Source organism: Stegodyphus dumicola, chromosome 10, assembly GCF_044657685.1.
Source record: "Stegodyphus dumicola isolate Sdum_Otavi_A_Nest chromosome 10, ASM4465768v1".
Lineage (NCBI taxonomy): Eukaryota > Metazoa > Arthropoda > Arachnida > Araneae > Eresidae > Stegodyphus > Stegodyphus dumicola.
The window spans coordinates 113,119,719-113,134,420 of record NC_140777.1 but is presented as its reverse complement, the minus strand read 5'-3'; the positions used below and the strand labels follow the sequence as shown (position 1 = coordinate 113,134,420).

Sequence of the window (14,702 nt, the reverse complement as noted above, 5' to 3'; positions counted from 1 at the left end):
GAACGCTATTTCGAGTTTGACTAATTTGATCAATGAATGCAGTCCTTACAAAATGAGAATAATCTAAATATTATAGTTCTGTAAATGTTCATAAAATTACGGTAAACATATAAAAGTATTTCATACTGAAAAGTTAAGTTCATAAGTTAAAAATTTTGATTGTGGTAAATAACAAATGACTGTATTATTAATACACCTAATTTTCGTCCATGATAATTAACGCAATTTTATTCTAAAAATTTATAACCCAAAATACATTCTTCCTGAATCAGCTGTATTGCATCTGTTTTCATTTCCATATGTAATACTCATTTTGGAAATTAAGAAAGCACTGTCTAAGGTAAAGTTTTAGATACTCTTGTTTGAAATATGCAATATATTTATGTGAATATAAATAAGATATCGGTATTGTTCAATTCACTAACTACAAAATACATCCAAGATACATTTGCAACTTAGGAAAGTGAATTAAAATATTATTTAGGCATAATATTTCGATAATTAAATTATGATTCGATTTATCAGCTTTAGATCATGTTTACTCCTTTTCTGCAGGAAATCCTTGGTATAATAGTATTCTGCTTCTAAATCATCTACTACTGCACGAAGTACTTTCGAAAATTGCAATACCCTTTTTAAATGAATCAAGAAAAATAGTTCCAATATACTATATAGTTGTTCAATTATAAAATAGTTAAATTTTGCGTTTGGTTTCTATGAACAATTTGGTCTCTCATCTCTAGAAATGACAGACTCATTTTAATGAAATTTGTATACTTGGTAGATGATTTGTTTTTTTTCTCCGAAGAGCGTTCCAGCCATGTACCATAGGGTTTAGATCTGAAGTTTCGGCTGCTAATCCAAACGTTATGATTTCACATTTCAGAAAATCATCTATTAGAATAACTTTGCATGGACATGCATACTCGTCCATAAAAATTAACTAACAGCTAACTTCTTCCTTGAAAACATGAACAGAGGTTTTTAAGGTCTGGTCTGTTTGCATGAAGATCCGCTTTCTGTTTCCCTCTCACTTCTATGCACAAGTATATTCATTTAGAATGCTGCAAAGAACACCATCTTTGGATCCAGAAACAATAGGGGAATATTATCTCCACAGGTCAAACTAAATATTGCTTCTTGATCTGTATCCTCATCTGAAGAGGCCCAAGGATTCGCTATCTGCAGTCCAGTATCGGAGAAAGGACGGATGTTTAATGCTCTGGGCAAACATCATGGTGGATCGCTGCACAATCCTTCATGTTTTCGACAGGGAGTTTGTTACCACTGGGAGGTATAGAGAAGAGATCTAAGAGCCGCGTAGTCGCCTTTCTTGGAGTTTTATACTCTTGGACCATTTTTATGGATTAAATTTTTCGTTGCGGTAACAGTTGCAACTTTTATTTTGAGAACGTTCTTGTGCTAAGGAACCTTACCCATTATGTTGCGTGTGGACCATAACAGAAAACTTATTTATATGCAAACCAAATTTCATTAAAATGTATCCATCAGTTCTGGAGACAATTGACAAAATGAGAAAATTCACTTATTTTGAGCACCAGAGTAGAGGATGCAGAATACCTATGACAAAATCTTGAAAAATCATTTGAGTAACTGTGTAGAGTCATTAGATATTTTTTGGAAGCAAGAGACATTGAAAAATTAACAACGCCTTCGCCAGGAATCGAACCGCTGACCGCTGGAATAAGCGCTCAGCGTGCAGACCACCACACCACGAGGGCATGCCAAGAAGGCGGGAGAAATACCTTACATATTCCCCCTTTTAAAGGGCTACTGGGGTTTTTCGGGGACCCAATCGCCAAATCCTGGGTTTGGAGAATCATCATCCATCACGCCTTTAGTTCGGGCGCCACTGTAGAGTCAATAGGTACTTTTTGGAAGCAAGAGAGATTGAAAAATTAGCTAGTTACAGGTGACGGAGAACTGGGGCACCGGGTGTCTACCGGAGGTAAGCAGGTGTATGCCCCTCGTCCTCCACTATCCAGCGATTATCGAAGAATTATAGGAAATGGGAGAGAAACATGGCCTTACAGGGGCTAGGTGGCTGTACAATGGCTATAGATATGGGAACAGAGGGTGCAAGAAACATATTGAAATGTATGTAAATATAACATAGAACATAAAGCATAAAAATATTACAATAAATAAATAGTGCAATATAAAGCACATAAATAAAAAATAAGTTAAAAAAAATAAGTAATGAAATGTGAAAGAGACAGCTGAGCGAGAGAAAGTCTTATATGACCCTGCAGATATCCTGTCGCAAGGCTACAATCATGATAATAGTCTGACATATGTTATGCACAGTCACACGATTTTGTGTAATAAAGCGTCCGTGAGTGTCCACATCGCTGAAGCACTGACGTAGGTGAGTGGCGTTGGTGAGAGGGTATTGATAGACGTAGTGGTCTCGGAAGCCTTCTTCTCCGCAGACGCAGGTTGCAGTTTCGGAAATACAAAAACGAAGGAAATAAACAGGAAACGGTCCGTGACCCGTGACAAAGTTCGCAATTTGTGGGACGAACACGTTTCTTTAAAGCTTAACTTTTAGGAAGAAATCGTATGTATTACTCCCGGCATTACTTAATTCCCATTCCTGTTGCCATTTTAGAGTAGCTTTTTGAAGCAGCTCCTTTTTCAAATGAGAGGGAGGTGCCGGAATATTGATTTCTTCTGCGTTTATGTTGCTACTTGCCTCTTTGGTAAGTTTGTCGGCTGTTTCATTGCCTATCAGACCTGCGTGTGCTCTAACCCATACTAGTTGTATGTGGTTATGGGCACTGCTTTGCAGAAAATGCTGTATGTTGACAATGAATGGAGAGGAGTTCGCCGGGAATCGAACCGCTAACCTCTTGGAATACGTACCCAGCCTGCAGACCAGCCCACTAGGAAGGCATGCCAAAAATGCGGGAGAAATACTTTATAACTTTTTCAATCCAGATTATTGAAGCGCATCCGTTACCCCGAATACGAAATTAACATAGAATATCTAGAACCGGTGAAATTTCAATCTCTTCAACAAAACCATTATTTCTATGACAGTCAAACTAATAATTAAAGTCTAACTTTATTTAGTATTTATGAATTATATTACCAAAATAATTTTAAAGTGATAACGATATCATCAATTAAACTTTGGGATTTTAGGTATCACAATACAGGCTCATAGAAATGTGCTTACGAAATACAGAACGTATGACATATATCGCGGATAACTATACGCAGTTTTAATTGACGGTATAATTTAATTTAAACAGAAGAATTGGTATAAGCTAAACAACAACAACAAAAACAAAACTAGGGTATCATTAAAAATCATGCCCCGAAATGCAAATGCGTAGCATTCTCCCTCACCTTTAGCCTGCTAGATTTGATGAAATTCGTGCGCTTTCCTAAAAATCATTTCTGTGAATTGGGAATAACATCATGACAAATTCTACAAGTGGATAAAAACTGCATATAAAAACAGAAATTAACATAATATGGTCTCTTCGTAGTCGAAAAGAAAATCAACCTGATTTGCATGTAAGCTTGCATTTTCTCATGCATTATTATAAATACAATTAAAAGGGGTACACAAAATGCTTCTAGCAGAGTCAGTCGTTCAGGCTGATGCTTTGAAAGGGCAATTATTTTATACGCTTAAAGGGAAATGCTGCTATACATAATGCTGGTTGAAGGTCATACGTATGTACCCGTACACTCCCTACAATGACACCTGCTTCACAAAAGGACAATGAACCACTGTAATATTTACATCACCGTAAACATCTTATTCAATCTCGAAAGAATATGTCATAGGGGAAGAAATACATAATATTTTACTTTTTCATACTGCATTTTTATGCTGATCAATATTCTCAACATATTCCATGAAAATGCTTCTAGATTTATTCTTGTAGTCTGGGTCTTTATATTACTTTACTAGTAATAAAATTGCGGGAAATTAACAAATTGTGTTGTATTAGATTCAAGGTGATTAGGTTTACACATTTTTAGATAATAAACAGAAAGAATGGAAGAAATTTTAAATGAATTGCAATTTTTAAGATATTTAGATGCATGTAATCCACAGAAAAAGCATTTTATTTGCTTCGTAAATGCTTGAATAAATCATTCAGAAGTTTTAAATTCCAGATTATCAATTAAAAACACAACTTCCTACACCCATGGATAAAAAAACGAATATATCAGTTCCATAAGGTGCCATAACAAATAAAATACGAAGTATTGGAATTTGGCTCAGTAATTACTCGTAGTTGACATTCTAATTGCTTGAATGTTTCAATTGGTATGCAAAGCGATTTAGTGGATCAAATTGATGTCGATTCCTATATTTGTTATAAAGTACAAATAATTTATCCTTTTTTATTTAGATACAGTTCGGATTAACAGATTGCTATGTAATAGTATTGTAATTTATTTTAGGGATGTTTATAGGTTTGATTATAGTTTGTGTATATGAAATTTAAATTCACGAATTATTTAGAAAGTTTAGAAGTTTTCTGGACAATCAATAATAACAGATACATTGCAAAAAAAATAAATGCTTTATGACTTCTAACTATAAAACGTACACATATTTTGCTAAACAAAAATGTCATTTAGAAAGTTTTCGTTCACAGTTTTAATTTGAAATATTACTCAGGCACTTATTATAAATTCCATCATTACCGAATTTGCAAAGTAATTTTATTACGGTTCATCGTCTCATCTTTCTGGGGTTGTACTTTGATAAATGTGCAGATTATAAGGATAACTCTTAGTGAAGTATTTAACGTAATATTACCAAAGGAAAGAGAAAACAATCATGGAATTAAGCTACTGGTGTATAGTTAATAGAATATCGGACTTAGAATAATGGAAATATTATAAATTTTTTTTTATAAACCCTGTACTGCCTTTACTATAATTTAAAATTTTTCTGCATAAAAATAGAATGTTTTCGATTCAAGTAAGAGTCATTATAAAAGAATATATCTGAAAAACATCTTTTATTTTTAGTAAAATTACGAAGCAAGTCCTATTAGTTTAGAAAAAAAAAGTAGTATGCTTGTAGAATGCTGAAATGTTTAGATACATTGTGCATCCGTTTTTTAAATATTCACGCAAATTATTCATAGCGCCTTTTTATTCGCATGGCATGTTAGTGATTCAAGAGAAATTTTTAGTTCAGGTTTCTATGATAGCCGATATTTATGAGTTAACAAAAAATTTATTATTTAAAATCTTTGGTCAAGATATTGCATGCAAATGCAATAATTCGTCATAAACCACCTAAAATTAATTTAAATTTAAAATTAATAAACCACTTTGAATGTTTTTAGATTGAAACCTAGTTATGAATATATCTCATTTTACAGGTTGCTTTTCATAAATGGTCGCGAGAAACTGATAACTTGCGTGTTTTAATTTTTTAATAAATAATGTGGAGAATAGTAAGTTAATACTAGGTTCGAACGTGAAGAAATGCCTAACAGAAAATCCTTATATACTGCTGAATAATTTATGACAAAATCTTTATAATTAAATACTGATATAGCATCATTTATCTTCCTTTTAATGCTGCATTTAAATTTAATATGAGTAATATTTTACTTAATATCTATGAATATACAATATCAGATTAAAATAAATGGTAAAATTGTTTTTGTTACGGTACTTTTTTAGTAAAGTCCATTTTGAAATAAAAATGAAATAAGTAAAGGTTTTTTTTAAAGAGCTATATATTTTCTTAGTTTTCATGCAATCCTTCTTTCTATGTAATATCATATATAGCATATATACGTTAATTCGAGCATTTATTTTAACGAACAACATACTTTTCTACACCTTCATATTGTTCTGAAGCTGGTATGTCTTAAACAAACAAGTCGAATCGATGACGGAAGATTTTCATCACTTTTCCTTCACTGGCTTTCATTTCTCCTAGCCCTTTGCACAGATCTCCTGTTTGCGGGAATTTGGTTTCGACTGGCTGCACTGAATCATCTTGCTTGGAGATAGCTGTCCAGAATGTAATTCGTGATTAACTATTTTCTGGCCTTCCCTAAGCACTGACACATTATTTGCGCATTTTACTCCATTATCGTATCATTGCCTTTCTACTATACACTTCATATACCTGGCAATGAATATTTGCTGCTTTCGTACTTCTTGCTGTTATGAATAGGAAAACTTACGTTATTTCATAGTCGAGAAGCCGGTATGCTTTTTTTAACAATTTTAATTTCACATTTACTTAAAAACTAACTCACGTATATATCATAACTTGAAGTTCCTAGAAAAGTACTATAAAATTTAAACCCAAATGCTTGCATAATGTATAATAAGTAAACATATACTTCGAGTATATAAATAAACATAACCTTGCCCTTTAATGAAGTACCTTTAATTAACTTAAAAACAATTATCTGTTTAAACGGGCTGTAAAAAGAATCACTGGTCTGAATAACCTGAAATTTGACCCGAATAATAAGTAAATGGAATTCTGTTCAGACTAATAGATGTTTTATCAATAGACGACACTGCACTCGTCATAATGTGCTAATTAAAAATGTAACATGTGCAAAATACATTAGATGTAATAAAAACAGGAGATAATGCAGTTATTGTTTTTGTACATCTGAGAAACTCTTTATGACTCTGTCAATGAAGGATCGAGCTCTGCATGTGAAGCAATTTTTACATGTATGATGACTGCACTCTAACAACAAATTCTTAAACAGAAGTGTTTAAGAAGGTGTTGGCTCTAGCTGCTCCGAATAACGTTCCTGATATTAATGGGTGCTATGCGGCTGTAATCTGTTTTCTGTCAAGGGTTTACGGAAGATGATTAATAAATTCGAAGAGACCGGTCTGTTTGACTTGACATCTGGAACAGACAGGAAAGCAATTGCTTTGAAGTCAGTGGAATGTGTGTCTATAGCGTATAGTATTGCAAGAAGCGACGTGAAGTGGTGTGGGAAATTGTAGTAGAAGATGATTGCCCGATACTGTAAAATTGTGCAAAATATTCTACAATGCTATACATTTAAAATTACGCATGATCAGAAGTTGCTTTCTGCTGACTGCCAATACCAAAGTCTTTCGACCTACAATTTCTAGCTCGGATGGAAGTGAACAATACATGGGCATTGAACATTTTCTGAAACAAAAGAAGTTCATTTTTATCTCGAAGGTTATGACAATGCACAAAAACTGCAGAATGTAGACAAGGGATAATCCATTGCCACTGCACCGCCTCTTCATCTGCAGCTCTTCCAGACATTAAAAGACGAATAAACCAGCTGTTGAATATCCATTTCGGAAATGGCAGTATTATAAGCCGTCGCTGAAATGAAGACACGCATTATGCCCCACATTCACAGTATCAGCACATATGCATTCCGATGTCGGGTTTTGCTATCTCACATCGTAGCAGAAAATGGTGAACAGTACATTGATAATTTCTTAAGCAAGCCTAGGGACAATTAAAACTAAATAACTGATGTCATCTTACACGGTTTTAGGCTAGAGACAATTAAAACGTATAATTTTGATGAAATGTTGACTTATGTCTTTCTTTTGCCAGATAAGGTACCATTGCTTCACGTATTTTAGGGTCAAGTTTCAGGTCTTTCGATCCAGTAATTCTTTTTTACAGCCTTCTGAAAGTGGGCTTGATCGCCCTGCATATATATGTTAATATATTGCATCATAAAAATACGTATCTTCGATTATTGAAGGAGAAAAGAGCTTGTGAAACAATAAAGTAATTAAGATTCACATGAGTAATAGCCTTGATTTTAGCACATTGCGCAGAGGGTTACTACTTGTTTTTCTGTATCAATACATTAGTTGTACATATTCACCTCTTCAAAAAGGTATCCGTCCCATTAATATTTTAAATTATGAAATCTACTCCTCTGAGTAAGCGTAGATGACAGAAGTAACTCTGAGTAAGCGGAAATAGACGGCAGATGTTTCTTTCCTTCTGCCATCTAACTGAAAGGATCACAAACTTAAGTAAAAGGTTAAAATAAAACTGTTTAATATCAAGTAGACCTGGAAGTTTAACAAAAAAGACTTTTCCAACTTGTGGGTAATTAGATTAGATGTTAAAATTTAATGGATCAGGAATACAAGATTAAGGCCGTAATTAAACCTTGTCTCACCATTAAGTAACTGTTTGTGAAGCATTGGAAATTAGAAGCTTATGCATTGCAAAAGCAGAATGTCTGTCAGCCTGGGGTGGTGGTTAATAGTTAAAAATCCTCAAACACAAAGCCTGGACGGGTGGTCCGGATCCGGCCACATCTGCGGAAGGCGATCTGGAGCTTGACTGGGCCAAATCCGAGAGGTTGATGAGACTATAGGGCAGATGAGGCGGAGTACATAGCCTCAATCTGCTCTAGCTTGGATAAAGGCCTCTTCATGGTTCCAATAAGTAACCAAGCTGGGGCTCCTCTACCCAGCCTGGGCTAACTATTATTCGGGAGAGTTACGGCTGCTGTAGACAGTGCTTGTCTCACCATTAAGTAACTGTTTGTGAAGCATTGGAAATTAGAAGCTTATGCATTGCAAAAGCAGAATGTCTGTCAGCCTGGGGTGGTGGTTAATAGTTAAAAATCCTCAAACACAAAGCCTGGACGGGTGGTCCGGATCCGGCCACATCTGCGGAAGGCGATCTGGAGCTTGACTGGGCCAAATCCGAGAGGTTGATGAGACCATAGGGCAGATGAGGCGGAGTACATAGCCTCAATCTGCTCTAGCTCGGATAAAGGCCTCTTCATGGTTCCAATAAGTAACCAAGCTGGGGCTCCTCTACCCAGCCTGGGATAACTATTATTCGGGAGAGTTACGGCTGCTGTAGACAGTGGCACCTTTACCCTGTTCGCAAGTCAGGGTGTGGTACTAGTCACGGCTTTTTGATAGTCCCGGGTTCAGTATGTGGAGGCCTGGATTCGTCTTATAGGTTTTCAAATTGGAGGCTCATTTCTCGTTGCTCTTTTATTACAAGATTTTACGCTTTTACTGTATCATCTTCCATGTACTTTCGTGTAGCTGTATCCTTAAATTTTGCGTAATCCATTCGCTAAAATATGATTGTTTAAAATAATAATAATATATAACTCTTGAAAAGTATATGCGTTTAATTAATTGTAACTTCTGTACATTTTCGTTTATCGCTCGTTGACTGATATGATGAAAAGAGGGCATGATAATCTGTGGTAAAATCATAATTAAAATACAATAACACGCCGAACATGCGTTAATTTAGAAATCAAACAAAATCAGCGTTATATTTTCAGATTTTCAAAGGATTAGTTTCGATGGTTTTACCAAACCATTGAAACTAGTTCCGTGAAAATTTGAAAACATAACGCTGATTTTTGTTGTTTGATTTCTGGATTAAATCAAATGCATAATTAATTCTTCCGCCTGCATAGATCTGATTAATGAAGTTTTGGCACATTTAATAATATTTTTAAATTATATAGAAGATATAGAAGACGCTAGGCTGCTACGTAAGAAATTCCTTGTCACCGTATTTGCAGCTGTTTGAAAGCAAGAAGATCTACGTACTTAAGTATTATTAGAGTATTTTCAGTTAATGAACTACAAGCTTCTCAATGCCTTGAAGCAAGCGTCAGAAAACCCATACAGGATGATCTCATTTATGAAAGAGGTAATCGATATTAATACATCTGATGACTCATTGTGGCTAATGATGCAAGAATATTCCTCCAAAAGACATAACAAATTTTGTAAACTACAAAAGTAACAACAGTTAAATAATTAAGGATGTACTATTATGCTATCTCGGCCTTCGATATTATACATGCTTAGTATCTTGACCGCTGACTATCTGAGTACAAGCAGCGCCCTTTTGCCGAAAAGCATGGAAATTATGTAGCACAGATTGCACCATATATGGCAAAGTATTTACATGGATGGATAGCTTACATATTTCATATTCATTTTCGATAAAATTAATTATAGTGAAAAATCTCTTACACGTTACCATAGTTTTATACAAATCTTCTGTGGAGGTTGTCACCGAAGAGAATATGACTATCAAGAATGTTTGGTGCAGATAATTTTTACATCCTCAGAATACTGTTCACTTTTAAAGATGCTTGTATAAGAATGATAGACACCAAGGCATGTTTCACTATATATTCATAATTTATAACTCGTGGTTAGGGGAAGAAATATTTTTTTTTAATTTGGAAAAATGTTTGATTTATATCAACATAAATATTGTATTTACTGTAAGTTCATTAAAAACTAGTAAAAGCATTTAATATTTTTTCTAATGCTGGACTTAGCATAAATATTCTCAGTTTGAAAATAGATTTCAAATAAAAATTTCTTACCTTGAACAGTAATCCGCTTTTCTGATGTCACCTTTAGTCTTATAGCAAGACTCATATTAAAAATCTTCACTTCTTTTAATAATGATGTCTATCAAGGCAGATGCACATCTTGTTGCCTGTTGCTTACATTCTTAGGTTATTTCCAGAAAATATGCATTTTCACAACTAATCTTTGTTTACCTTTGTAATCTTTGTTCACCCAGACATGAATTCCATTGCGTTGGGGAAATACGTTCAAAATGAATCACTCTGATGTTACAGTGAACTGCATGTTCTTTCTACACAAGCTTTGTTATCTTTTCACCTGAAAATAAAAATATTATTGTAAATATTAAAGTAAATTAAGAAAATATTTTTGCATTTTGATATTTCTTTAAAAGACTTGATATTTCTTTAAAACTATTAAGACTTGATATTTCTATTGATATTCTTGATTCTTTAAAACTATTAAGACTTGATATTTCTATTGATATTCTTGATTCTTTAAAACTATTAAGACTTGATATTTCTTTCTTTTATTTGCATTTTGATATTTCTTTAAAAGTGCTCCTTTACAGCTGATACAAAAGTTTATAATTTTTGAAATGAAAATTAAGTATAACAAATAATGCTCATGCTTTAAATTTATAACATGGAAGTACTACGACTTCAAGTAAGATCGGTCGCCAATGCTTATTTGGCTTGACAAAGTATCTTGAAATAAACGCTCCTTAAATACAAGATTTATCGCTACCTGGAAGTTAATTCTTCCGAATAGAGATGCAAATACAACAATATTAATCCTGTTTGCATTTTACGTATTTAATTGATTACTTCCCTAATTTCATTTCAAATTAGTTGGATGGAATGTACTTACTTATTATCAGCTTGTCTACAAAACGTCAAATCACTGCAACCTATACCAGTTGGCAAGAAATAGTTGTTTGATTATCTTTATAGCTCACCGACACTTTTCTGTTTTTAAATAATATCAAAAAGGAGCATTTTGTAAGAAACAAGAAATTCTGCGATATAAAAAATCCTACATGGACGTTATTTATATTTTTATAACCGATGGGTATTGTTAAACAAAATGAAGAGTTAAATATAAAGCTTCAAACTCATATATGCATGAATTGATCATAATCGAATGTATATTCGAAAGTACGCTAAGAGCATAAATGTTGAAACTGAGGTTGTAGGAATAATCAGAGACTACTAAAAAAAATTCAGCAAGTAGAAATACAGAAACATAGAAAGCTGTTAACAGCTGTTTATGAATTTTAAATTTAATTTCCATAGTTTTGATTATATTATCCAAAATATAAACCTTAATTGTTGTTATTACAGAAATTTTCATTACTTTACAGAGTATCATGGTTTACAATATACATCCATATAAACATACTGTCATACTTCTAAAACGGAATTTAAGCATTTTATAAATGTGTAACTTTGGTCATTATCAAATCATTATGGAAATAAACAAGTGAAAAGAAACAATACGTTTTAAAAATTCTGCATTATAAGATGTTCTCGGTTTCAACATTTGTGCTGTTAGCGTATTTTCGAACATATATTCGATTAAGTAGCTGAAAGAAATGTGAATAAATTAGCACTGCCCGTTCAATGCAAGATACACATAAAGTGGCGGAAACTGCATACACGTGCTCTTTAAACATTTACGAACTTTGACTTTTTACTGCTTTTGTACGAAGTAAAAAGGAAGTATTGTAATCGCGAAAAATTTCGGGTATAATTTTTCAATGAAAATATCCATTTTGATCGCTATCGAATGCAATTTAACGATGTTTTTGCGTGACATCTGCACTTAAAACTTAAAGACAGAATAAAGGACTCTTTCCCTCCCAAAAAAAATTATAAAACTGATTTAAAATGAATTTTGAAGAGAATTTTTCGAGGCGTCTGTGCGTACGTACGTATATATGTATCTTACATGACTCAAAAACGAGTAACCTCAGAACGTTGAATTTTTATATATAGGGCTACAGAATGCAGAAATGCACCTCCTATTTTAATTGCAATTGGCTGCACCAAAAGTATATATATATGTATTTAAATTTAAACAAATTTAAATTTAATTTTTAACAAACACGTATAAAAGTAAAAAAGCAAATTTAAATCCTAAAAAAAGGAAAAAAGCCGAAATAATTTTTAAAAAAATGTGCAAACATATAAAAGATTTAATTCTCGAGCTTAGATTTAATAGATAGAAGAGCGAGATTTAATTCAGTAAATTAAAATTAAATTAAACAATTTTTTTTAAAAAAATGCATAAGTGAATGACCGTTGAGTAGGCAGGAGACAGACTTATCAAGGGGAAGTTGCCTCCAAACCTAACTCTCCAATCATTCAATTCGTGTTTCGTCATTCATGCAGGCAAGGGTAAAAGCCAAAACCAAAAGGAATACCAATAAAGTGGTACCCTTAGAAATTAACATTTAAGAATTAACATTTAAGAATTAATAATTAAGAATTAAAGTTCTGAAAAGAAAATACTAATGAAGTCTTTTGAGAAACAACAAGTCAAGAAGTAAACTTTTTTCAAAAAATTAATTTTTTTTAAAAATTTCAAAAAAAATTTTTAAAAATTCAATTTAATTTAAAAACTGTTTTACAGGTTTCAAGGCATGACTCAGTAACTATTTTATTTATTAAATTCTTTATTTACATTTTTGCAATCATAGGTATTTATCCTAACAAGTTAATCTGCGTTGTGACTATTTTTTCAAAAATATCCAGGTTTGAGCAAAAAACATCGTAAGACTATCTCTATTGTTCATATCAACAATGCTAGCAAAGCAATTTAGAATGAATGAGTAATAATGTTTAATATCTTGTAAAACCAATTACAATAGTCAAAAGGAAAATTAAACCCATTCGAAACATATACTACAACAAAACAAAGATTTTCCCCAAGAAATAGCATACACTTTAAAAAATATTCTGAAATCCTTTTTTCACTTTAAGAACAATGCATGTATTGTTTTCCATCAGAGTCTCTTGCATTTCTTAATTATGTCGAAAACTTGCACTGAAGTGCCTCAGTTTGTTAAAAAAGTCTCAAAGTTTGTGTAAAAGCCTAAGCGATGTATCGCCAAACATTGCAATCTCTCTTTCTCTCTCTTTAGGCTCTCTCGCCGTCGATATTTCTCCGCTCTGTCAGCGGATGGAGACAAAGGTAGATCCAGTGGGGGGGGGAGGAGAAGTCTTCGGCGCCTGTCGCCCCCCTCAGCTCAAAACTTCCCTTTTCATCACATCTTTACCCTTCTTTTTCTCTTCATCCGTCGAGTTTTCATAATTTGGTCATGAGTCACTGTTGATGAGCCTAGAATTCATTGGTGATTGTGTTCTTATTTTAATTTTCTAGGGACGGCCGGATGTTGAACCTCTAGGATATGAAAGACAACAATCAAGAGTTTGGGGATCATACTTTATCGGCGCTGTTCAGTATGCATATTAATAAAAAACGTTGGTCCAATATGAGCTCATTATCATGTGAAACATACTGGCGAAGCTTTTCTATGCGTTTCAGGTAGGAAATATTTTCTTCTTTTAATTTACGATGCGTGAAGTCGTATTAGTGAAAGACAGTGGAAGTTTACTTTGTTTTGCGCACGTTATTGAACTGGTACACTTTTATTTATCGGGATTGTTAATTAAAAGTCTTTGTGTATGCAAATAATAGTTAGCTTGAAGAGATTAATAATTAAAACATATGAATTTAACTCAATAGTTATTGAAGATGAAATAACTGTTACTTATTCACTTGGATAAAAAAAAATTAGCGAAATTATCCAGTTTTATTTTTATTGCTGGTAAAAACTCTTAAAATTTTAATTTATATCTGTTAATCACTTATAAAGTGGAATAAATAATTCATGATATTTAATACACGCGGTAAACTTCCAGGACGCGAGTATGCGCAAAATTTACGACAAATTCAGTTTTTAATGTCCACTTTTCGCATATCGAAACTGAGACGTCTGAAAGTCATTTCTATTCCTCCTTTCTACACTTCCCCACATCATGGAATGTGCCCATAGGAAGTCATTTGACTTTTTTTTTAACTGGGCTTTTGCGTGCTACGTGGCAGTTAGCATAAGTTACAACTGGCGCGTGGTCGTGTTTTAAAATTCGGAAAATATTTTTTTTTCTCAAATATTTTGTAAGTTTGTGTTATTAATTGTCATGTATTATTTTAATTTGAATACATTTGGCTCTGTGATGGGCGAACAATAGCGATTTCCATTTTTTATTTTCTTTCCATTCCTTATTTTCGTTTATTTCTATTTTTTAGAAATAAATAAAAACATTTAA

General features: G+C 33.1%; 2 long non-coding RNA genes across 4 annotated transcripts in view; one reads left to right on the top strand and one right to left on the bottom strand.

The window, feature by feature from the left end:
* LOC118189098 (uncharacterized) overlaps positions 1-14,702 on the bottom strand; it is an 872,843-nt gene that overhangs the window by 444,590 nt on the left and 413,551 nt on the right. For all 3 annotated transcript variants that reach the window (XR_015043503.1, XR_015043501.1, XR_015043502.1), the window contains exon 2: positions 10,383-10,686. This is a non-coding gene — a long non-coding RNA (uncharacterized LOC118189098). The remainder of the gene's footprint in view (positions 1-10,382; positions 10,687-14,702) is intronic.
* Positions 13,602-14,702, top strand: part of LOC146995072 (uncharacterized) — a 56,499-nt gene continuing 55,398 nt past the window's right edge. The window contains exon 1 of the long non-coding RNA XR_015043688.1: positions 13,602-13,917. This is a non-coding gene — a long non-coding RNA (uncharacterized LOC146995072). The remainder of the gene's footprint in view (positions 13,918-14,702) is intronic.